Genomic DNA, 25862 nt, shown 5'->3' with positions numbered 1-25862 from the left:
AGGATAGCGGGTGTCACCACTACAAGACAACCCAAAAGAAGGCCCTGGAGGAAACCTGGGTGAAAGACACAGGTTGTCACAAGGCCTGGTGGGTAGGTTGTGGCCCCCTGGCACTGCCACTGATCAGTGCTGTGGTCTGTCAAATGGGGCACACAAGGGCACACCCTGCGGAAGACCACTGGGAGGCCTCAGTGAGATCATGCGGACAGGTGCCAGGTGCAGAGCAGCTATTCTTCTATGTAGACTCTGAAGGCGGAGCAGGTCCTCCCTTGAGCAGAGCAGATTTCAAGAATGCAGCGGAACCCCCTGGAGCCCAGGGCGCAGCAGCTCTCTTTCCTATTTTGCTCTATTTGCTGTAATGCTGTTTTCACTTACTGACACCTCAGCCAGCACAGCACATTTATTATTGTATTTTTAAAAAATATTTAGTTGTCAATGGATGTTTTATTTTGTTGATTGATTGAATGATTGATTTGTGGTGCTGGGGATCAAACCCAGGCACATGCCAGGCAAGTGTTCTACCACTGAGCCACAACTCCAGCCCATTATTGTGTTTTTGTATGGTGGCAAAACACACAGACCCTAAAACTCACCATGGCGACATATAGTGCTTTCACAATATTGGGCAAGCAACATTTCTCCCTTGCTCCAGGACCTCGTCCCCACCCTAGGAGGAAATGCTGCATCCATCAAGCAGGCCCCCCTGCTCCCCACTGTCGAGCCTAGAATCCACTAGCCTGCTTTCTGTCCCTGTGGATTTACTGACACTGGACATTGTGTATCAACAGACTCCTCCAGTAGGGGCCTTGGGGCCTGGCTTCTCCCCCTTGCTGTGATGTTTCCAAGATATCACAATGTGGTGTCCTAGCATGGGTCAACGCTTCTCTCCTCCTCAAGGCCTCGAGGGCTCCCTGTGCCCATGTGCCTGCCCTCTTTGCTTTTCTGTTCATCAACTGGAAGACATTCGGGTTGTTTCCATCTTTTGGTTACTGTGAATAGTGCTGCTGTGGACATATGTGTACAAGTTCTCATTTAAACACCTGTCTTTGAGTCTTCTGAATATAGACAAAGGCTTAGATTCTTGAGTCAAAATTTACTTTTTAGTACTAGAAATGGAACTCAGGGCTTTGCTCTTGTTAGGCAAGTGCTCTACCACTGAGCTATGTCCCCAGCCCTTTAATTATTTTTTATTTTGAGACAGGATTTCAAAAGTTATCCAGGCTGGCCTTGAACTAGAGACCCTTCTGCCTAAGTTTCCCCAGAATCTGTGATTATAGATGTGTGCTATCACGCTCAGTGGAAACATTGTTTTTTATTTAGTTTTGAGTGAAATAATGGATTTGATGTATTGATCACTAGCAGGTTCAAGGCCAGCCACAGAATTTAGTGAGACCTCAGCAACTTAAAATAAAAATAAAACAACAAGGTTAGCTACAATGCCATTTAAAACCACAAGGTCCAAAACAGTGCATGTGGTTCCGTGTACTTCTGAGTTAACTGTCTGCATGGGCTCCTGCTGGGGGAGGGGCCTTGGAGCTGGGGCTGGGTTGGGTCAGTGGTTACCTGACAGGGCAAAAGCCCTGCTAGAGGGGCACAAGAGGCAGCTGGGGTGTTGGGCCTGAGGGATAAGCTGCAGTCACAGCAACATGAGGCACAGAGAAGAGGAAGAAAGTGGTGAGTAAAGAATGAGGCCAAGGGCCCAGGGCTTCTGCCCCAGTAGAGATACTTCAGAGCAGAGGCCCCTGGAGGTGTGTGGGGCTGGTCTCAGGTGGCCCTTCCTGCAGCCCAACGATCCCTCGGTGCTCCTGAAGCTGGCTCTCCAGGTGCCTGGGAGGAAAGAGCAAGGCAGAAGCCAAGGGGCTTGTCTTCCAACTTCCTCTAGACTTTCTCCAGTTGCAAGTCCTGGCCCTGAGTGGAGACCTCTGTCTTGATAATTATGGGGTGCCTAGAAAGAGGAGGGTTGTTTTGGGTGGGGAATCTTTTCATCTCTGGCTTAAATTATACATCCTGGGATAACGTTAGCTCTGATGCCTTCTAGAATTCAAATGCGACATAAACATACTCCCAGTGGCAGAGTCTGCATTCATTTCTGGAACCACCTTGACCAAATAAGAGGGGCCACCAAATCTATTTATAGTTCAAACATCTCTGAACTCTTTCCTTTAAAATGCACTGTGGTAATTCCCACACAAAAAAGGAATACTCTCCAGCTCAAGTAATCACTCATTCATCAAGGTGTTGTGTCTGGGACAGCCATCAATCAAATCATGGCACAAGGGTGATGGAAAAAAGTGCAGGAGCTCTGAGCAAAGAAATAGAGCGGACGGATCAATGTAAATGAACAAACACAATCCAGCGTCTAGAATCCATTACACCATTAAACTAAAAATAAGCCCAATGCAGAAACCTAGCAGGGCTGTAGATAAGGGAAGCCCATATACAGCCAGTAGCAGATTACGGTGGTAAAAAATTTTGGGAAAGTTACAGGGATTTCAAAACCAGAAAAATATTGGTATGTTTTGACTAGGTAATCCCACTCCTAAGAACTTATTCTGAGGAAATAATTCTAAAGGAAGTGAAAACTGTGTATGCACAAAGGCATTAAGTGCAGGGAACAACAAAAATATAATCAACACAAACCAAAAACATGCGATGTCAACAAAAGGAAAACAGTGAAGAAAACTGAAATGAACTACATGACAAAAATATGGGAACATGAAGTACTAAAGTTGTAGGATTTTAAGTGTTTTAAAAAGTTTTATATGTTACACATACTGCTACTTGTGGAGTTTAAAAGAGAATATTAATCTTTAATTAAGGTAGAACTTTCTTTTAATCATTGATATGTACCTCCAGATTTAAGCCTAAATCTTAATCAGAGTAGCAACACACACACACACACACACACACACATTAATTTAACAAAGAGTCGACAAACTCTGAAGAACAGTGGTTGCTTCCGCAAATGCCAGGGAACTGCCTGTCCCTCTTCTTGGTTCCTGAGTTGGCTCGCCATGATGCTCCAGGTTAGCAGCAAGTGCAAGACCTCTGAGCCACAGAGTCTCGCAGGGTTCACTGAAGGAGCTGACAACTGACCCACCTGGTCCCCTGGGTTGCTGTGTGGAACTCCTCTGTTAGCCTCCAGCTCCTGCCTCTCTCCAGACATGCCACCCTCCCACTGCCTCTGAAGGCCCTGTCACCTAAGCAGTGAGGTGGGGCTGCTGAGCCTGGTCTGGCAGACCCCCCGCAGTGTTGAGGGGCACTGGCTGAGGAGCACACTGCAGTCAGCAGCCTTTTCCTAGGCTCTTCTCCCGCAATCTGAGCCTGAGACGGGGCTTCCGAGACACCTGAATATGGGGCTGGTCTGTCAGGACAACTGATAAGCCCTCCCTTAGAGGCAACTCACTGCAGGTGAGGAGAGTAGGCTCCGTGCTTAGAGCCAAGCATTTGCTGCAGCAGGGTGGGAGCACCCTGGCCCTGCTAGCCTGACTCCCCAACTGACTTCCCAGCAGTGGGGCAATGGGCGGGGTGCGGCCTTTGCTCCGAAGGCTGTCTGAAGCAAATCCCAGGTGTTTGAGAGTCTGCTCCCATTTTTATCCACAGACCTGGAAGAGGCTGGATTTTCACAAGTGTGACAAATATCATGCACTAGAGTGGCTGTGAGATACATACCCAAGTGACAAACTCAGATCAAAGGTTCAACTACACACAAGGTAAACACACAATAAAATTTTACGTTGCAGTTTTCCATACTCAAAGCCTTTAAAATATATATATAAAAATACTTTTAAAAATGTGTCAGCAAAAGGCGAACAATTGTCCTTACTTGGGAAAAAATATTCTTTATTCTGAGATTAGGTCCTGCTTACATTATTGGTGTCAAATGTTCCTTACTCCAGGAAATGATGTTGATAGCATTTTTTCCTAAATTTAACATTAAAAAAAAAAATTCTGGAAGTCCATGAGAGTCTCTAAAGGTTTTGTTTAGAAGTTTCACTTGCCCGTGAAACCCCAGATCTGGGGCCCCTGGCCTGAGATCACATTTGATTCTCTGGCTGCGGGCAGGCTGTGGCTGGCATTGACATGATGGAGCTAGACACCCCCAAGGGTGGCTTGTGAGTGAGGGAAGTGACAGTGAGGGAGGGAGGCAGCTCTGTGTGGCTGCAGCCTGGAGGATCTTCACCACTGAAAAACAATCTGAAGGTTGAGTAAGTGAGGAATTTCATCTGGAACAAAAGTCGCAAGCTTGAGTTCTCCTCTGTCCTCATTTTTCCTGTCTGAATTTGCAGATGACTGCAGGTCTGCCTCCTGAATCCCACTCCCACGGGCACCCTGAAGCCCTGGTCCCTCCCCTTCACCAGGAATAGCCAGCAGAACTTGTCCTGCATCCACCAGCGGGTGTTCCACAGCTGCCACACAGGCTGCCACCACGGTGCAGAACCCAGACGGCCCCCACTCCCTTGGGGGCTGCTTTCTTACACAGCAGCCTCCCACTCCTCCCTGCTGACAGTCCCCACAGGCACCCGGCCTCCCAAACTAACATCCTGGGCTCCTGGCCCTGCCCCCATCTATCCACGCCCATTTTCCTTTCTCTTCAGGACCAGGCCAGCCTGTCTCCCCCCTCACCCCAGCACTCCTGACTCCTCTACAGGAGCTTCTCAGCTGGCCCCATCCTTGTGCATGTAGCTTTAATGTCTCTGTAGATTTTTTAAAAAGTATTTTTACTAGTTGTTGATGGACCTTTATTTTGTTGATTTCTTATGTAGTGCTTCACACATGCTAGGCAAGCACACTACCACTGAACCACAACCCCAGCCCCATTTGTAGATTTTTTTTTTTTAAGATTTAAGAGAACATTTTTTTCTAATGAAAACGGGAATTTGTGTTCATTCTAGAAAATACAGAAAAGTATAATGAGAAGAATAGCTGTCTATAACCCTATTGTTGACAAACAACCAGTCTCAGGATTTAGGTATGCCCCTCTTATAAACACATGAATCTACCCAGGCCAACACCCACTAGTGGATGCGAGACAAGTTCTGCTGGCTATTCCTGGTGAAGGGGAGGGACCAGGGCTTCAGGGTGCCCGTGGGAGTGGGATTCAGGAGGCAGACCTGCAGTCATCTGCAAATTCGGACAGGAAAAAAGAGGACAGAGGAGAACTCAAGCTTGCGACTTTTGTGGGCCCCATGGAATGTTCTGTTGGTGAAAGACTCCAGGGGATTTGCCCTTCAGCAGAAGTGGAAAGGGTCCCAACAGAAGCAGGCACCCAGGCTTCTTTTAGGTTCCGTGAAGGCCCAAGGAAGTGGACAGGGGCTCTGGCCTGGCAGATGTGCTGTCCAGGATCTGGGAACGGACAGCCACAGCCTGAACATCTGAGCCCGTCAGTCAGGGACTGAGCTGCTCCACTGCCTTCCAGGTGCCAAGGACCGGCCCTCATGGGTAGAGAGGAGGAGCTGGCCAGGAGTGAGTCCTACAGACTCACTGTCATGATGATGGCAACAATAATAACGTACAAGAGCTCAACTGCTTGCTGTGTGCCAACCATGGAGAATAGCCATCAACATGTGTCATCCCTGAGTTCCCCAAAGTGCAGACACATTGCCCAAGAGAAAGGTGGTGCCAGAGGGATGGAGACTTGTATCTATTTTAATATGCATTAGAAAACTAATAGCTCATCAAACTCTTGAAATCTAAGAATAAGAAAGATTTAAAGGAAAATATTGAGGAAGAAATTTAAATGGTGAAGATGGCCACAAACACCTGGGAACACACTGTGCTGTCTCACTGACTCCTCCTAGCAGCTGCTCTACCTAGGTGGAGGCCAAGGCACAGGAGGTGACCGGAGCCACATACCTGGAGGTGCTGATTGGGCCTGATGGATCTGGATCCTGAGCCTCCACTCTCCCAGGTCCCTGGGGAAGAGGTCCTGCTTTCCCTCCACCCTGTCCTTGCTCTGTCAATACCCATGTCCAGAACATCTGCTAGGCATGTGTGTTCCAGGGAAGATTCCAGAAGTGCTGGGACATGTCTCTGGCCATTTGGCACTCATCTCCTGATAAGTCTCTCTGACTGGTCCTGTTCATTTGGGCACCCACGGCAGCATAGCTAGGCATGCAGCAGGCCTGGTTCAGGAACATTTATGCAACTACTGATTGTAGATCCCCTCACAGAGAAGAGGAGCCTGGGTGGCATGGCATGGGAGAACTGACCTCAGCCACAGCAGTGACAACTTCCTAAGGCCTCACTCATCAGAGTGGCCCAGGGATGGCAGTTTGGCAAATTCTTTTAGCCACGGGCTGTGCCAGCAGTCCTGGGACTGGGGACATGGGATAGCTTGTCGACTCTTGTCTGGCCAGGCCTGGCTCATGTCAGCAGAGGACAGCATGACCCACCCACCTATGGCCAAACCTTCCTCAGAGGCAGGGCAAGCCCAGACAACGTGCTGTTGGCCCTGAGGTCTGGCCTTGGCGCTCAGGGGAGGATCATCTTCCATCCCTTGTAAGGGCACGGCACAGAGACGCAGGGCCCAAGCCCCAGCAGCAAATTATAGGGAGAGACAGAGGGACCCTGTGGGATCTGTGAACCCAACAGAGATCCCTGTGTCTGCTGGGACCAAAACAAGGATGTGAAGAATTCAGATTCGCCTGAGTTAAGACAGACAATGAAAGGGCTACCTACCAAGCAGTATTGACAGCCCAAGCATGTTAGTGATAAGCTAGTGCGAATAACCACATTGACTGAGCTCCTAGCAGACGTGTCATGTTGGGCTGAGTCCTCACACAACCCTCTGAGGAAAGCACTTCAGCACGTGGACACTAACATGCTGAGATGCTCAAGGTCACAGCCAGGCAGGAATTTGCAGGATGTAGACCCAGACTGTCCTTCAATGGCTGACTACCACCAGACCCTGCTGCTCTGCAGGGCACAGGGGCTCTTCTTTTCCAGGGGCTTCTTCCACAATCAGCAGATTTGTGCAGTGCCTCATGAGCTCATCTGCTGCCTACTCCCTGGAGCGACTCTGTGCTCAGGAGCATTTGGGTGCCTGCCTCTTGCACTGGCACTGTGGTTACTGGCTGCCACACTCCTGGCTCCCTGGGTGTACTTCTCCTTCTCTCTGACAGCTGGATGGCCAGGGGCGTTCACAAGCACTTGCAGAGCTGAGTCGGTTTTGGGTCTGCCCCGCCAGCAACGTGACCATGGACAAATCACTGTTCTTTGCTTCTTGGTTTCCTCATCAGCAAACGAGGGGGTTGGAAGTTCCAGTTCTGATATTCAAGAACACCTCGATTCTGGAGATTGGCATGTTATGCCATGTGAAGTATAGGCATGGAGCGAGCTCACGTTCGCTGTTCCAGCCATACCCACTGCCCGGGCAAGGCCTCCTCATTCTTCAGGCCTTGTGTCAAACTTGTGCAGAGCCCTCGTGTCAACCTGACACCACCATCGGTGTTTCAACTGGAGGCTTTCATGGTACCTCGGCCTCTCCTTTGTGACAACTGGTCACCAGGTAACTAAAGGAGTCTAACCATAAAGACATTCATGGTTGCCATTCCCTGAGGGCAGCCTGTGCCCTGGACACGCTTGTCTCCTGAACTCTTAGGTGAGTACCATTCATACTTGGGAAACTTGGACTCAGAGGAACGAAGTCTAATGGAAGTGGCAGAGTGGGGTTCACATCCACATCTGTCCAACCCTTCACCTCTACCTGCCGCCCACTCCACACCTGCCCACAGTGGAACCTGAGACCACTGGGTCAGTCCACACAAGCCTGCTGCTCTCTGCCAACTGGAGTCCAGTCCAAAGGCTCTCAAGAATGTTTTATCAGTAAAAGAAAGGAGGAAGGCAGATGTTTAATACGGAATCCTTTTGGTTCTAAATACAACCACTCTCCACCTTTACCACTGCTCCTCTCAGGGCAGCTTCCTCCTCATTCACTCACACTCCCCATGTGACCCAGGTCAGCCACTGGCAGCAGGGCCACTTCCCGACAGTTCTGTAAGGAAGAGCAAGAGAGCCTCTCTTCCCTGGCTTCAGAAAGACAAAACAAATCCATTGGCCTAATGTGGGCATCAGATTATGGGCTCAAACCAAGCCTAAGCAACAGAGCGAGAACCCCCCCTCAAAACCAAACCAAACCAAACACCTGGCCTTGTGCCCATGGGTCATGCTGGTGACCATCTGCTTCCACAGCCAGCCATGGAGGCCGTCCCTTCTCTTTGGAGTCTCTGGGCTTCCATTTCTAAAGTCATGGCCTTTTCGCCTCCTGGAGGGTGATAAGGAAGAGGCAGCAGTGGTGGTGAGTGACTCGTGTCCGCAGTTGCAGGACAGTGTGGGTTTGGAATAAGGCAGACCACAGTGCCCTTCATCTAAGACCCAGACCCTCAGTCACCAAGATGAAGGTGCCTCACCCAGAACAGCAGGGCTACACCAGTCTCCTGTGATTCTAGTGAGGAGAGGACAGGGGAGGCTCAAGTGGTGGGGCCTGATGGGGGCTGTCTGAGTGTAATATTCCACACCTAGGGCACAACTCCACTCTCAGGGACTGCTTCGCTTACTGCAGGACACTGATGCTCAGAGAGGTTGGAGTGCTCCCCCAAGGCACACAGCAGTGAGCTGGGACTAGAACTCCATCCCTGCAGCTTTGGGAGCAAGGAGAGAGGAAGCCTGTGAAGGCCTCTAGCAGGTGCCTGGAAGAGGGCGGGGACTCAGAAACGCCCACGAGGTTCCCAGCTCCTGCTTTCTTCTTAGCTATTCTCACTCCAAGTCCCCTCTGATACCATGGGCCTCCCTGGTGGGAAGCAGCCAGTGGTGCTCAGGGGGTGTCTCTGCCATCTCTCCCACACAGTGGGCAGGGGCTCCTTGGGCAACCCTGGGCCTCTGTGGGAAATTCAGATGGCCAGACCAGGGACTCCCAAACTGGGTTTCTCATGTGATGATCTAGGTCACTACTGATTTATGGAGGTCTGAATCCACTGGGGATATAAAAAAGAAGTGCTTTATTCTCTCCAACACCTGCTTCCCAATTGTGCAGAGTTGACTCCCCTTTCCAAGTATAGGCAGCAGGTTCCTAAACAAAACCTGAGTCAGTGGCTGAGGCTGTAGCTCAGTGGTAAAGTGCTTGCCGAGTGAGGCACTCGGTTCAATCCTCAACAACATATAAAAATACATAAAGATACTGTGCGTTCATCTACAACTAAATAAATATTTTAAAAAACCTGAGTCAGATTCTAGAACTTTGTGGTCACTTTTCATTATTAGAATAGTTTCATTTCAAAACTTGATTCAACATCCATCTCTGTTCTCCTTTGTCCCCTCCCTGACCCATAAGCTATTTATGGCTCTTGGGGTTGGGAGGTAAGGGGAGCAGTTCCTCTCAAACCCCTTCAGACTCACGGGTGCCTATTAGGCAGGGAGGGCTTGTGATCAGGTTCCTCTGATGCAGGTGGCCTCATCAAGCTGGTGATCTGGGTCTCTTGTGTTCAGCTTTGTCCTGGTCCCGCCATTTTGCGAAGGGCAGCCAGGTCTCCTTTCTCTGACACTCGGGGGCACATGTCCCTGATTTTGCCCTTTGCCAACTGTAGCACCCCTTCACATAGAACCTTGACAGCTTCTGAGTGGTTCTTGACTCTGGCCAGGGCCACAGAGAACTGGCAAGGGAGGGCGGAGCGCACCTCCTTCCTGCTGCTCAGGTCCTCATAACTCCAGAGGCTTCTACTTTAGAATTCTCTACACCATTCGCAGGCACCAGTTTCTGTGTTCAGTATGCACCAACGTGTTAATCACCTCCTCCTATTCCCCCAACACAGGAAGGGATCTGAAAGGACATAGCCCCTCTACTCCCAGTTCTGGTAGGCTCTCCCAGGCTCCCTGTGGGACAAGGGCCTATAGTTCATCACATGCCCAATGTCCCCTGCAGGAGGAGCAACTGTCTCATCTCAGTACTACCCTTAGCTGCAAGTCCAGAACCCCCTCCTTCCCATGGTGCCTGCCCACCTCAGACTCAGGAGGCATGAGGGGCAGGAAAGGAGCTGGCATAAGGATTAGGCAGGGAGAGCATCTCCATTTGTTTTAATGAACGTCGTATGGTTAGTCTCAGTTGGTTAGGAGTAAAGGAGTAAGACATTTATTTTTATTTAATAAAAGTGGCAGGTTCTGCAGAGAGCATATGTTCTAACAATGAAGCAATGAGGATCTGAGTCTATTCTGGGAGTGAGACCCTGCGCTGTGGCTTGGGCAAAACCTTTGACATTCTTAGGGCTCAATTTTCTACACAGTGGAGATGATAATCATCATAAGACCTTAAGGAAGAAATAAGTTTATAGAATGTCACCTCCTATGTAGCTTGGCACGTCCATAAACTTCACAGTAGACATGGCTGCTATTATCACTTAGTTGCATTTTCAAAACCCAGATCTAAGAAAAGGTAATGAAGGGGTAAGAGTCCAGGTCACTAGCCTGTGTTCTCCAGGCTTCTCCCAGCTCTGCTGAGGAGCCTAGCACAGTGCCAGGTGCTCAGCAGGACCAGAACACATGTTTCGTTGAATGGGTGGGTGTCTTTTAAGTCCAGGTTCTATTTATCTGGTACTTATCAGTAATGAGGTGTTCTGAATACAAACTGAAGTTGCATTTAGTCTAACAACCATAAGATGATTGGTCTTGGGAAAAAAAATTAAAAAGGAGAGACCCCTGTGTGTGGAGGGTGAGGTGGGCAGCCCTGTCCTGTGGGGCTCTGGCTGCTAGCAGGAGCCAGCAGCTGTCTCCAGCGTGGCGGAGCTGGATGGCAGCTGTGAATACTTTCTTTCTTAAATGAAGCTCCTCTCTGTGTGTGCTGAATCACAGCATTCAAGGGGGGAGGGGGAGTGGGGGGGTGGGACAAGAGCATTTACTAAGTGGATCCCAGGCACAAGCTGTGTAGCTGAGGGCAGGGGCAGGAGGCTGGGTTGGGCCAACATTCAGGTGGTAAAGGAACGTGACTGGCCCAGTGATCTCTCTGACCCCTGTAGTGGGTGTTGGGGGGCCCCCAGATGAATACTCTGACCGCAGACCTCAGTAGGAGAGAGACTAGGCCCAAAATAGGCTGAGTGTCTGGGTGTCAGCTGGGATTCACCCCTTCCAGCAAGTCACGGCTCAAGCATTCTGTTTACCAAATGCTCTGCACACATAGAAACCAGGGACGGTCTGGGCTCTGTTAAAGGGGGAAGGGGAGGGTCCCGGGGGCATGGAAATCGAGGTGTCAGATGCTTCTCTGACAATCTGGGCAGGAGGTCCAACGCCCAGGCTGTCCACAGTGAGCCTGGGGGAAGAGGAAAGGCAAGAGAGAAGGCAAGGGAGGGGGTGGGGACTTGTCCCTACAGGGTCTACCCCACCTGATGCAGCCCAGCCTGGCAGGTAGTGGAAACAGGGTGACGTCTGCAGGAGAATGCAGATCTGGGAAGGAGGACACCACCTCAGCACGCTGTTGAGCTCGTGAGAGTAATCAGAACCAGCTGAGCGTGCAGCTCCGGCTGAAGACTGAAGACGGGGCTGCTCCTGCACGGGCTGCCAGGAGGAGGGCTTCCAGCAGCAGAAGCCCAGTCCGGCCTTGCATGCTGGATGGGCCTTGCCAACTGCCCTTCTCTCCCCTGGGGTGGGGCCGAGGGTGGGGTATGGGAGGAGGATGGTCTCCTGCTCCCCTGGGGCTTGGCTGCTCTCTCCACAGGCTCCTTCCCACCCCTCTGCAGAAGCTCAAGGGATGGAGTCAGAGCTGACTATGGGCCAGACAGCAGCAAAGCACCTGATTCATGCATGTCCGGAAGAGTCACAAGAACACCGGGAGGCTGGTGCTTCTTACCCCTGCTTTACAGAGGAGGACACTGGAACACCAAGAAGTGATGTGAATAAGGACACAGAGTGTCTGTGGTGGAGCCAGGATTTAAACCAGAAGTCTGGTTCCAGATCCCACACTCCATACAAGGCTGATTGGCAGGATGACAATGATGATGATCATGACAATGAAGAAAAAATAAAGTACTTCCTGCAGGCAGGCACTTTGGACATCTTATGTCATTTAACTCCCATGCCAACCTACAGAATACAGGTGCTATTTTTATCCCTGATTTGGGAAGGAGGAAAGAGGGCCCATGTTTAGGCTCTATTCTCAGGGCCTTTGGGCTGGGAAGAGCAGGCCCAGACACAGTCCTGGTATCCTCTGCAGCACCCCTCCACTGTGTCACCAGACCCCTCATCTACTTGCCATCCCACCCACATGTGTCAGACTCTGGGCTGTGCACTGGAGCCCCCAGAGCACCCATCCAGATTGCTGGGGAGGAAAGAAGACCTATTGCTTCCTGGAAACCTAAAATTCCAACTGCCAAGCAAAAGCATGCCTAATCTGAACAGAGCTCCCAGGTGTTCCGCTGTTTCTTTGGTAGTTACTTCTCAGAGCCATTCTATAAGGTCATTATCTTTTTTATGATCCTTTTCTTTCCCATTCTGTACCAGAGATGAGATGAAATCGGCCAAGTGAGTCCTGGTTCCTGTCCAGACTTCACGTAGCTTAAACACTGCAATTTCCCAGGGCCAGTGCCACACAGGCGAGAGCCAGGGCAAAGTGGCCAGCTCCCAGGAAATGTCCAGAAAAAACCAAACCACGCCTGCCTGCCTGCCTGCCTGCCACAGAGCCAGCATCTTCACACAAGACAGTTATCAGAAGCAGTTGTGGTTATTTTGGGGTCAAGCCAGACTCAAGGGTCCTTGTGTGAACTTGTTAGAACAAAATGCAAATTTGTGGGCCCTACCCCAGACCTACCTAATCTGAGGGTGGGACATAGAAAACTGAGTTTTTCACCAGACCCCAACTTAATTCTGAAGCCACCGAAGCTTGAGACCACTGCCCCGGGCTGGGCTGAAGTGTTGCACACAAGAGACCCAACATCTACCGAGCACCAACCATGTTTCAGGCACACAGACTCTCAACCTAGGCGCTAGCCCTGGGCATAAACAGTACTCTGGTACAGATGAAGAAATGAGGGTCAAAAGTGTCCCTGGGCTGCCCTACCTCACACTGCTGGGAAGTCTGTCAGGGGTATGGACTTTGGGTCCAAGCAGCCTCAGATCCAAGCCCTGGCTTTGTGGTTCCTGGCTGAGCAGAGCCATGTCGTCATCAAGATGGAAGGTGGTGGTGAGGACCTTTCCTGGGCAGTGCTGTCTTGAGGCTGATGAGAATCCACGTGGAGGCCTCCCACTGGGCCAGGCCGGTGAGTGTGGGCCTGCAGCTGTCATGTAAGAGCAGAGGGATGGTAGGCCCCAAGGCCTTGGGTGATAGAGCTCAGGCACTTCACTCACAGGGGAGCCTTTTAGGCTAGGTTAGTGCTATTTACAAATAATGATCAGACTCCCTGGACCTTGGCTGGTGAGAAGCAGCAAATGAGAGGGAGAAGGAGGAGAGGCTGGGAGGGGAAGGTGTCCGCTAGGAAGAGTTGGAAAAGCAACAAGGAACACAGCTGCCTGGGGTTTATGGGGCTCCTGTAAGCAGCGCCCCTCCCCCACCCTGCAACCCTCAGTGAAGTCAGTCTGTTGTGCAGGCCTGAGTCACCCAGGAGAGGCCCACAGTGACAGCGTGAGCAGCCAGGGTTCACTGAGGCCAGTGCAAATGTGCATCTGTATGTCCCTGTGGCTCTGTGTAAAAGGCTGAACAAGAACAGATATAAACTTTAAAACATTGCATATTTATAGAGAAAACCTTGTAGTTTTCCAGCCAATTAGTGGATTATCTGAACGACTTGCTTCCTGGGATCTGGTGAGCTGCCTTTTATTTATCACAGAGGAAGAATACCCAGAGGCTGAGATGACACTCCCTGTGAGCCAGAGTGCCCACCTTACCAATGACCCAGCATGTGACCCTGGACAATTAACGTAAGACTCAGTTTCTGCATCCAGAAATTGGGTGTTATTTAGATATTATTCATGGCCCCAAAACTCATGTGTGAGACAATCCAAGATCATCCACAGATAAAATTATTAGAATATGAGAGTTGTCATTTAACCAGTGAATTAGTCCACTGATGGATTAATTGGTGGTAACCGTAGGCAGGTAGGATGTGGCTGAAGTAAGTAGGTCACTGGGAGCATGGCTTTGGGGTTTACATTTTGTCCCTGGTGAGTGGAGCTGGCATGTGTACTCGCTCGCTCTCTGTCTCTCTCTCCCCATTTCTTGATTGCCATGTCCCGAGCTGCTTTCCTCCTCCATGTCCTTTCCACCATGATGTTCTGCCTCACCTTGGGCCCAGAGCAATGGGTCAGCCATCTATGGATGAAGACCTTTGAAACCGTGAGCCCCCAATAAACTTTTCCTCTGCATTGTTCTTATCAGGTCTTTTCATCACATCAATAAAAATGTTGACTAAAACACTGGGAAATAAAAACAGAACCCGCCTTATATGAGGTTAGGGATCAATAAGTACTTAGAAAATGTTAAGAGCTATTTTTGGGGAGGTGTCTGCCCGTCTTTCTACAGCCTACATTCCAACGTGTTAAAAGGTCCCTTTCTTTGGTTAAGCAGGTTTCCTACACCGGCTGAAGATGAAGGGATTGAAGGACTATGAGTAGCAAGGCTAGAGGTAGTGGTGCTGGGAGAGTGACAGATATGACAAACCCAAAAGAGGAAGCTAAAGGAAAGTTCTCAAGAGAGAGAGGCAAAGTGACTGATTTTCAGAGGACCCGAAATAACAGGGCTCCAGATCACCAAAGGAAGAGAGCATGTGCTGAGTACCAACTCTATCCCAGATGCTACACTGGACATTAGCATTCACACCGACTCACTTATTCCTCCCCAACATCCTAGGAAGGGAACAGTGCTATCTCATTTTAAATGAGGAAACGGAGACTGGGGAATTCAGAAGTCACATAGTTAGTAAGTGGTAGAGGTGGAACTGGCAGCCGTCACTGGCAGATCCTATAACACAAAGACAGGGTTGCTCTGCAAGGAGAGACCTGCTCTCTTCCCACCCTCTTGTTTCCCACTGGTGCCTGCACCAAGCAGCCCTAACCCAAGCAAGGAAGCCTACTGAGCAATCCTCATGGGCTGACCTCAGGGCACCAAAGAGCAATCTGGGAAGCAGGCGGAGAACACCCGCAGAGGGAAAGCCCATCCCTGCCCTTCAGGGCTTCAGGCCTCAGAGCTAGGACTTATCTGGCCCTGCCACGGAGGGAGGAGGGTGGGCAAGGAGTAGTCTGGAGGCTGGTGGCACTGAGGCAAGCCTCCTACACCAGTGCCCTTACTCCTTGCAGGCCCTGTGTGTGGTCCCTGGAGACCCCTACATCAGACCTGCAGTCAGAGCTCCCTGCAGCAGTCATTGGCTGGCACCAGCACCTCTGTCTGGTGACCCCCGTGCTCTCATTCCTAGAACTTCACTTTATCAGGCTTTTGCCAGAAGCCCTCGTTTATCTGCTTAACTGCCTCCTTGGGTCCCAGAAAGGTCAACAAGGTCAGAAACAGCTTGGCTGCTTTCTGCCATGAGGATTTTAGCAGGTATCTGTGTAGGGGGGTTGCAATCTGTTAGGGTTTGGATTTGAATGGTTTCCCAAAGGCTCATGTCTTGAAGGTTTTACTCTGATGCAGCAGTGTTCAGAAGAGTGGGGCTATCTGGGACAAAGGTCCTGCCTGATCTAGACCAGGTTTCAGTAATGAGAGTATTTTAAAAATTTTATATTAGATGGAGATATTTTAGAAAACTTCTGTGAAATTTTTGTTATGAAGAAACAAAGAAAACCAGCCAACTACAATGGAGTCTCTACTCTCCATGGTCTTCAGTCTCCCCTCTTGGGATGGGTCCCAGCTCAGCTGCAATAGAGGAGCATTAGGCCAAGGCAAAATGAGCATTCCTTAAAATCTTATTCTGAGGTATCATGAAAACCAGTTGACTGAAATCTCAGCAAATTGGCTTTGGGAAAATTGACCTGGTGCTCAGATGGGGCTTAATAATATTTGTTGACTAACAAACGGGTTTTTCAGGTGATGTCCACACTTGAGGAGAGGTGCTGGCTCGACTGTCCCCTGACACGTGGATGGAGAAATCAAGAGTGAAATGGATCATATGTGAGCTAACAACTGGCTCTCAGAGCTGCTTTGAAACTGAGCATGCGCCCTGTTCTGACATTTGGATCGGCTTATCTAGCAAGCATTTATCAGACAGACTCCTCAAAGAACTTTCTATGGTGCCTGGATATCCTTTGTGACACCAGACAGTAGCACTGCCTTGGAGATTTCACACAGACACAAGTCTCCTAACTTCCCACCAGGGTGACAGAACATGCAGCCCCTGCCCAGCAAGGAGCAGCAAGTCACAAGACCTGACACACGCCTCCAGGACAGGAGGGTCCAGCTGGCTGACTCTCAGCTCAGAGGCGGCTGTTTTGTTACATCTGGTGGATGGATGCCTTTGGCAGTGTGCAGGCTTCCTGATGCTTGGACACTCCCCCAGGCCTTTCCAAGACCAGCTGACCAGGGAGGGAGGGACTTGCCTTTTTTTTCCTCTACCATGGGCCAACTTAACTGGAGCTTTGATGACTAAAACAGTCACACTTCTTCAAATCTGACAAATAAGTCCTCAACTGTAAAATGCGTCATATTCTATTAGAGAAAAAAAGGGCTGTAAACTAGACTATGACATGCCATCAACTGGAAGATGCATCATGTTCTGAACACAAGAAAAAGTATGTTAGAATTGAAGAAATACAACTTGTTTTCAGGACAATTGTGTTCCTCCTAGCTTGATGTAGGGTTTAATTTCAGTCCCCTCACTTCCTACCTGTGTGGCTCAGTGCCAGTAGCTTCAATTTGCTAAACCTCAGTCTCTTGCTAGAATAGAATCCTAACACTCCCTCACAGAGTCTTGAGAGATGTGTTAGTCAGTTTTCCAGCACTGTGACAAAATACCTGAGGTAATCCACTTATAAGGAATAAAGATTTATTTTGGCTCATAGCTTCAGAGGTTTCAGTTCATGGTTTCTTGGCCCTGTTGCTTTGTGCCTGTGGTGAAGCACACATGGTGGGAACATGTGGCAGAGGAGGTTTGTTCATCTCATGGTGGACAGGAAGAAAAAGGAGAAGAAGAGGAGAGGCTGAGTCCCTTTGAGGGCATGCCACCAATGACCTAATTTCATTCCACAGGCTCCACCTCAAGGGTACACTTCTGAAAGCAGCACCCCAGGCCTTCAGCACCCCAGCCTTCAGCACATGTGCCTTGGGAGGATATTTAAGATCTAAACTATAACAAGAGGAAGAAATAAACTGATATCTATTAAAGTAGAGCTGGATGCTCTAACAAGGTGTGTGAGGACAGCACAACTCTTTCATCTTCTAATGACCAGGTGGGTACTTGAAAAGAAGCAACCTGGGGCCTCTTGGGCTGATATTTCCCAACAGAATATGACCAAGAGCAGAGAGGGCAGATCCTGGATGAGGAGCCAGCAGCCATCTGACTAGCTTACAGTGCCACCACCAGCAGCAGAACAGGGCTGGGTGAGAAGACAAATTTACCTGGGATGTGGGAAGTCCCAGGTCCTGACATGAAGGAGCGGGTTCGACTGACCTAACCCCTGATCAATGGCAATCTGTACTCTAGACAACTCAAAGAAAACAAGTCTCAGAAGCATCAGAGAAGAACCAAAAGCAGAGATGCTGGAGGGAACAGGTCCTCGAAAAAGGGGAAGCACGCAGGGCACTTCTGGGACATGGAGATGCACAGGAGAGCAGAACTGAAGCAGAGAGCAGCAGTCACTGTCTGGGAAGAGGACAAAGAGAACAGACTTTGAAAATCCCAGAAAGGGAAAGATACCAGAAAGGAGAGCGCTACAGAAGGGGACACCTCCCAATTACTACACAGATTCCCCTCAAATTTCTAGCTAGCACCGAAATTGTACACATGTGGACAGACTCCAAGGACCAAAGCAGTAGTGGGGAGGAAGAGATTCCAACAATGTCCTGGAAGACAGACTTTGGAGTTCAAGTCCTGCCATGTTAAAGGAGCTCAGCAAATATGTGAGGCTTTTGATTTGGTTCCAGAAATGCCATGTCTTATAAGTAAGCCCAAGGTGAAAGGTATGCCCTCAGGCTGTGGACAAAACCAAAATGAAACTACCAAAACAAAGCTTAAAAACCAAGCCTCCACACACCAAGCAGCTTCACTCCCTGCTAGAAAAACACAACAGAGGAAGAAAATCAGATACAGAGTCTCTTTGATGTACTGCATATCCAGTGTCTACTATACAATAAAAAATTATAGTTACGTGAGGAAAGGAGAATGTGACACACAATCAAGAGAATAATTAAAAAAAAAAAACCCACCAGTCAATAAAGTCCAACTTATGCCCCACACCTAAATGCTGGAATTAGTAGATAAGGACTTTAAAATGTATTATAAATATGCATTGGATTTTAGGAAAAATGAAGGACATAATGAGTGAGCAGATAGGGAAGAGTGAAAGAGAAATGGGAACTATAAAAATCATCCAAATGGAAATCCTAGAATCAAAAACTGCAGTACCTGATAGAAAATGCTTTGGATGAAATTAATAGATTAGATGCTATACAAGAAAGGGTTGGAAAACTTGGGGACAGGTAACTGAAATGACCCAAATTGAACTGCAAGAGAAGAATGGGTATAAATAAATAGATGCAGTTTCAGTGACCTGTGGAATGACAAGTATGTAAACAGAGTTCAAGAACGAGTGGGGAGTTGAAGCATAAAAAATACTTAAGGAATAATGACCCTGAATTTCCCTGACATCCTCAGATTTAGTGGGGGAAAAAAAAATCAGCTAGGCATGGTGACACATGCCTGTAATCCCAGAAACTCAGGAGGCTGAGGCGGGAGGATTACAAACTCAAAGCCAGCCTCAGCAATTTAGTGAAGCCCTAAGCAACTCAGTGAGATCCTGTCTCTAAACAAAATATAAAAAAGGGCTGAGGATATGGCTCAGTGGTTGATTGCCCCTGGGTTCAACCCCTGGTACCAAAACCAAAACTAAAACCAAACAAAAACAACAAAACAAAAAACCACCCAATCCATCGTTTCAAGAAGCTCATTGAACCTCATATAGAATAAATATGAAGAAAATCATACTTAGTCACATCATAGTCAAACTGCTAAAAAATCAAAGATTAGGGGGGAAATCTTGAAAGAAGCCAAAAGACCCTTTATGTTTACAGGAACAACATAAAGGAAGGCAGCTGACTTATCAGAAGCAACACAGGCCAGAAGATAATAGAAATATTTAAAACGTGTTCAGGGGGCTGGGTTCACATTTGGAAATTTAAAACTGGGTAGGAATCTGAGGTTGCAAGATAGTAAGTCAGAGTTCCAAGCCTCCCTCCTCCATCACACGCCAAGCGTGGACCCCACACACCCCTGCCACATACACAGTACCTTAGTAGATGACTTGATTTGTTGCTGTCAGAAAGGTGATAAGACATTAAAGCATTTGTACAAATTGTGGCACATACATGAAGAAGAGTCTCCGTATTTTCCACCATATAAACATCACATGTTTTTCATCTTGATGAAAACTACAAGGAAAATGAAGAGTCCTTTCTCCACGACGTTTTTGTCATATGATGTTTCTGTCCAAGAGAATCCTCCACCTGGAGGAGGTGAGGGATTTTGAGCTCCGTGAGTCAAGCTGAAGTTTGATGGAGATGATGGGTGGTGACATGGGAGGGCAGCCCGTGCTTCCTGGGCTCTAGCAGATGCTGGAGTCCAGGTGCAGTGTCAGCGAGCTTTATCTTATTCAATTCTCACGTTCACCTGAGCAGTAAGTATTGTCACCTCCACTTTAGAAACAAAGAAACAAAGTTTCAGAGAGAATAAGAAAGTTGCCCAGAGTAGTAGGAGGGTCAGGATGTGTGCCCAGATCTGCCAGACTCAGGTCACAGCTTTTCACCCTCCCCAGTCGGCTGGTCCTTAGTTCTGTCCCCCACCCTGGGTTGTGCAACAGGAGAGTCCTGTGTGGTCTGCACTTGTTCCTGTCCTTGAGGTACTCACAGTGAAGGAAGCAATAAAGAATTATTAAAGGAAGTCACTGAGCTATGCATCAGCCAGAGTGTGTGACACTATTGTGTCATCTCTCATTTAATCTTCACAACAGCTCTGTGAAGCAGATCCTTGTATTATCCACATGTTATGATGAGGAAAGTGAGGCTCAGAGCTATGAGTGGCAGAACTCAAATAGGCTCCAGAGCTCAAGCTCCCCAGCAGGACCCCTGGCTGCCTTGAACCACCAAAAGGGCAGAGGTTGTGCAAAGACGGGCAGGGGAAGGCCAACCTGATGCTCCCTGCTCACTTAATGGGATCCTAGGGACTTCAAATTGGGAAAAGATAATTACTGTAGTGATCAAGGAAGGGACTGGGGCAGAGTGGGACAATCAGCCTCCAATCACCTCCTGCCAGGATGGTCACAACCACTGCCACCAGCTCTCGATGGCTAGTCTATGGCTCCCATCAGTCCAGTCTCCACTCAACAACTAATGTGGCCTTTTACAAATAAAAGCAGCCTTGACACTGTCTTGCTCAAAACCTTTTGGTGGCTTCCTGGGATTAAGTCCCACCTGTCTCTTAGGGTCTCAACTCTCTGCAGCCTGGGTATCTGCTCCAGTTCCTGCTGTGGTGGGAGACTTACCCAGACCCAGCAAGCTGGAGCCACCCTGCCTCACAGCCATGGGCTCTGTGGGCCAGGAACAGGGATCTGGAAGGCGGGAATGGCTCAGTTCTGCTTCCTGATGTCGAAGCCCAAGAATGAAGACTCCATAGCTGGGGTGGCCCCATGGCCAGGGGCTGGAATCAACTGGAAGCTTCTTTCTTCACATGCCTGGGGCTGCCTATCAAGCACATGGCCTCTGCACAGTGGCTTCTGTAAAGCTCAGGCTCCTCTCTCATTTGGCCTCGCAGGCCAGGTAGAGTCACTCCCACTGTGTTATGCTGGGACAAGTTCACAAAGATACTCAGATTCAAGGAGGTGGTGCATGGACACCAGAGTTCCACTAGTCACAGCTGATAACACTGAGGCCAGACAGGGCCACAGAGAGGCTCAGAGTGTTGAGTCTCCTTGGGTCCTGGGAGATGATGTTGGGCTGCCTCTGAAGAAGCAATCTGCCATAGGCTCTTTACACATCCTCTCTGCCCAGACCCTTCTTTCTCCACCAGGTCACCTGCTAGTTCTGAGCATCACTTCCTCACAGAGCCCTGATTGCCCCACTCAGGCTCAGCCAGGTCTACTGGTGAGATCTGCCCTCAGTGCCCGGCACCTCTGTGCACAGAGTCTGCCTCCCAGCCTGACTGCTGTTCAGAGGACAGGGACCTTGGTCAAGAGCAGGTTCCCAACAAACTCTTCCTGGGAGAACTGGGAGGGAAGAAAGAGAGTGTGAAAGAGGGAAAGACAGACACACCAAACTTTCAGTGTTTATCTTGGGCTGCAGAATATGGGTCCCTTATCCTGCCAAGGGCGCAGCTTGAGGAGAAGAACTCAGCTCCTTCCCATGTACGTCTGCTGACCTCAAGCCCCAGCCCACCATGCTCCCCATGGCCCCTCAGGAGCTCTCCAGGCCCTCTGGGGAATCCAGAGTGGGCTGGCATTTTCACACCACAGCAGAGCAAGGGAGTATTTCTGACCAACAGTCTAATCTAGCTCTCTAACGTGGTGGCCTGCAAAGATGGGGTTCTCTTCTAAGAAGGGAAGGGACTGACAGATGGAAAAGGGGGACAGCTTCAGAGGCTGGGGAGAGGCTAAGAAGGAAAGTTGCATCCCTGCAGAGGTGAGTGGAAGTCCTAAATGGGCCTCAGTGGCCCTTCTGCCCAGGGGCCAGGAACACAATCCATCCAGGGTGCCTTGAGGTGGGGAGAGTTCCACTGAAGTTTTCACCACCATCATCACTAAAACTTTAAGGAGGAAAAAAGAGCCACTGCCAACACTGCCCACCCTGCAGTCCAAACAAAGGGGGAACTACACTCTCGGGTGCCTCGGGGGTTTGCCTTCCTCTCCCTCTTGGACAGGGCACATAGCAGCAGGCCTGGCCCTCCTTCCTCTGACCCTGCCTCCCCACTGACCAGCCTGACAGGGCATCAGGTCTGGAGGATGCTTGATTCATGGGGTCAGGTGACATCTACTCTCTCCTGCTCTGATCCTATGAATGTTCAGATTCCACCTAAGGTGGCAGATTCTGCTCCGAGATCTCAAGTGGGACTCCAACAGTTCTTCCTAGAAGAGTCCCAATAGTCACAGCTGATAACACTGAGGCCAGACAGGGCCACAGAGAGGCTCAGAGTGCAAGATCTGGCTGGCCCATCCTTTGGAACGCTTGCCTCAGCCCTGGGAGATAGATTACTAGCAGTATCTGCCTAATTTACTGCTGCAGGTAAGGGACATTGGAAAGGTGACTCAGGTGGAAAGTGAGTTCTTCTCTGGCCCCACCCCTAGTGGGTGGTCCTAAGTTGCTGCCTCCTGCTAACCTCCAGCAGCAGGGACACAGTGGTGGCTTCTATAGGGATGGCCTTGGGCTCCCTTCCCCAGGGTTTGGAGAGCAGTTCAAGCGAGGCCTCCAAAATGGGAGCTGACAAAGGGAGGCTACAGAGCTGAGCGGTGCCCTGGACTGGGGCTCTGTAGGCAGTGCATGGGGCGGGAGTTGTCAGGGAGGGCTGCTCCCTGGGCTTGCAGGGCAGCGATCTGAGCCCACTACCTGAGTCAACTGGGAAGTGCTCTGCCTCTGCAGGACGCCCCCGGAGCTGCCTGGCTCTGGGGAGCAGCGGGCCAGGGAGCAGAGCTGGCCCGCCAGCCCGTGTGGAGGAAGGAGGGGGCCGCTGAGGCCGCCAAAGTGGGCGGGCAGGGAGGGGCTGGACCAGCTGGGGCCAGAGCTAGTGTGACATCACCGGGCGGCCCGCCCCTGTCTGGGCTGAGGGGAGGCCCGGAGCCTTTCTGGGGCCTGGGGGATCCTCTTGCACTGGTGGGTGGAGAGAAGTGCCTGCAGCCAACCAGGGTCAGGCTGTGCTCACAATTTCCTCCAGCGGCATGTAAAGCTTCCACAAAGGAGTTGGGAGTTCAAATGAGGCTGCTGCAGTCGGCCTGAGGATGGACCCCAAGCCCTGAGCGGCACTGCCCAAGGCCAGACCTGCAGAGCATGGCACCAAGGTGGCCGCCTGCCCCGCGGTGAGGGAAAGCAGGTTGTGAGCAGCCCTGGGGCACCCCGCTAGCCCCCGCCCCATCCCCGTTGGAGCAGGCTGCAAGTCAGAGCCAACAGAGGCCAGTGAGCAGGGCTGCCGGGCCGCCAGCTCGGCCTGTGACTTGGGACCTCTCCTGGAGGCCATGGACAAGCTGCCCCGCTGACGCCACAGTGCAGCATGTGAGGAGCGGCCCCAGGAGCCACACAGGAGGGAAGAGGTAAGGGGCCAGCTGCCAGGTCTGTGGCAGCAAGGGGCAGCAAGGCAGCAGCTGGCCCCGGGGCTGGGGGCTCAGACCCTGACCCTTCCACCAGGGAGTGTGTGCAGCTGGACCCAACAGGGAACACTCCCTTCTTTTACTTGGAGCCAACCAGGCATCTGCCTGGGCAGGACTGTGGACATGGGCAGGGGTGGTGCTTGGGGTGCAAGATCACAGGTCAGGACGTTGAGGGCTTCATCAGTGAGCCCCACTCTCCTCCTTCAGACAAAGGGCCTGTGGGGTGAGAGCAGGCGGCTCCTGGGATGGGGCCGCAGCCGGGATATGTGCTGTGCGGGTAGGTGTGTGCCTGAGGGGGCAGTGCACAGACAGCTGCAGACAGCAGGGTAGCGGGACTTGGCGAGGCGTCCTTAGGCTTTGGGCTCCTGCACACCCAGGCTAGAGAATATGCCAAGGCAGAAGCAAAAGCAAATGCAGTCCAGAGGTAGACCAGGGCCTTGCTTAGAAAGTTCCCTGGAGCCCAGCAGCCTGTTCACATCCCTCCAGCTGGTGAGGACAGCAGCAGAAGTGTCCCGTGCTGGATGGGATGTCTGTCACCCATGGGTTTCTGCCACTGGGACTGGGGCAAAGTGCTGCCCTGATCTTCCCTCCATGCCCTAGGACATCAGACCCCTCCAAGCACCCAGTGTCCCCCAGGTCTTGAACTTGCTGAATGCAGCCAAGAAATAGGGGACGATGGGCTTCCCTGGCAGCTCAGCAGGGGGACATTGCAGGCGTCACATACGAGTCCCTTGAAAGTTCTCAGCGTTAGATAACATTTCCAAACAGAAATTCTTTACTGATCCTTCCCTTCTCCCTCTGTGATATGTGTGTCATGGGTCAGCTGTTGCCTCTGCTGTGGGATTATGAGAGCTCCCAGAGGCCAGTTTGGTTACTCAGAAAAGGATCTCTTTTCACCAGGGCTCTGAGGAAAGTTGAGAGCGCCACTTCCTAGGTCGGCCAAATGCTCCCCACGTGGATTTTCCAAGTGCAGGCAGAGTAGGGTAGAGCTCTTGAGCTGGCTTCAAGTCCAGGCTCTTCTACTTACTAGCCAAGTGGCTCTGGCAGAATGGTTAGCCTTTCTAAATCTCAGTTTTCTGTGAAATGTGAGCATAATAATGCCCGTCTCAGCAGCAGCTGAGCCAAGTACTTCCCAATGCACAGAATCCTTACAATCTCCCTACAGTGCAGACACGATCACGTATCCCCATCTTATAGGTGAGGAAACTGAGGTGGGGGTGGAGTGCGAGGCCATGGGGCTAGTCAGTGCCAGCCCTGGGACTCGAGTCCGGTGATGTAGCTCCAGATGCACTGAGCTACATTCCCCTGCTCTCCAGGAGCACATGTGACCTGGTGTGTGGCAAAATCCTTAGAAAACATCAGTCACTGGTTATCATGAGCCATGATAATCGGAATTGCACAGAGGGGACAGCAGGGACTCAAATTACTTCCCTGTTCTGGACACATTCTGCTAAAGTTTTTAGGAAATCCCAGAAGGCAGAGCCAGTGCTGCAGCCACTACTACCCACATGGGGACCTTCCAGGAGCCCAAGGGGCTTTATGTATGGAGTCACCTGCAGCATGTCTGCATTCTGGAAGTCCACACCAAGGAGTTGTGCAGACACATGGATCCAAGCACGTGAACCTCACAGGCAGAGCACCCCACCTCTTCCACCTGCCCACGGGAACCACTGCTCTGCTCTCTTGCATCCCTGCTAGAATCTCAGAGAAAATAAAACTTCCTCAATGATGCAGGAGGACCAGAGGCCAGGACTGTCCTAGAGTCGCAGAGGAAGAGGCATGGAGTGGCCACCAGCAAGGCTGGCCACGGTGGTGAATCTTGTGCCACAGAACACTGGTGCATTTAATTCCAGAAGAGCACCTTCTGTCCTCTAGCCCCAATAGGCTCCCTGAGCTCTCGGAGGCATTTTGAAAGCTGCTGTGAAATATGTGCTTCTCTAGCACAGGCCTCTGTGGCTGCTGAAGCCACATTTTCCCTGCTGCAGCTGGGAGGCCTGGCGTGGTGGCTCATGGTCTTCTCTGGACAGTTCAGGCTGAGCAGAGGCTCTGACTAACTTCATGGCCTGGTTAACGGGTCTCAGTGGAAGAGACACAAACACGTAAAGCACATGGTCCAGAGGGCTCCACACGGCACTGCTGCAAGCTCACGGGTGGAGGAAGGAGCCCATCATGGTTAGAAAAAGCTCCCACTGGGCTAAGTGAGGAGCACATTTTGTCCCACTTCATTATCACCACAACCCTCAGCGGCAGGTTCTAAGGTTAGCATCCTATTTTATGGATGAGAAAACTAAGGCTCAGAGAGGTTAGTTTGCCCAAGGTTACACACTTAATTGATTTCTGTGGAACCTGGATGTCAGTCTACAAAGTCCATGTCTTCTTCCTCCACATGCCACTGT

General features: G+C 50.5%; 2 protein-coding genes across 2 annotated transcripts in view; one reads left to right on the top strand and one right to left on the bottom strand.

Annotated features, from left to right (window-relative positions):
- Ralgps1 (Ral GEF with PH domain and SH3 binding motif 1) overlaps positions 1 to 25862 on the bottom strand; it is a 253995-nt gene that overhangs the window by 65245 nt on the left and 162888 nt on the right. The gene's annotated exons all lie outside the window — the stretch shown is intronic.
- Angptl2 (angiopoietin like 2) overlaps positions 22941 to 25862 on the top strand; it is a 34910-nt gene continuing 31988 nt past the window's right edge. Inside the window, exon 1 of the mRNA XM_026386272.2 lies at positions 22941 to 23409. The gene's annotated coding sequence lies outside the window, so the exon portion shown is untranslated. The remainder of the gene's footprint in view (positions 23410 to 25862) is intronic.

This window comes from Urocitellus parryii, chromosome 4 (assembly GCF_045843805.1).
Source record: "Urocitellus parryii isolate mUroPar1 chromosome 4, mUroPar1.hap1, whole genome shotgun sequence".
NCBI lineage: Eukaryota > Metazoa > Chordata > Mammalia > Rodentia > Sciuridae > Urocitellus > Urocitellus parryii.
This window is presented reverse-complemented; position numbering and strand designations above follow the sequence as displayed.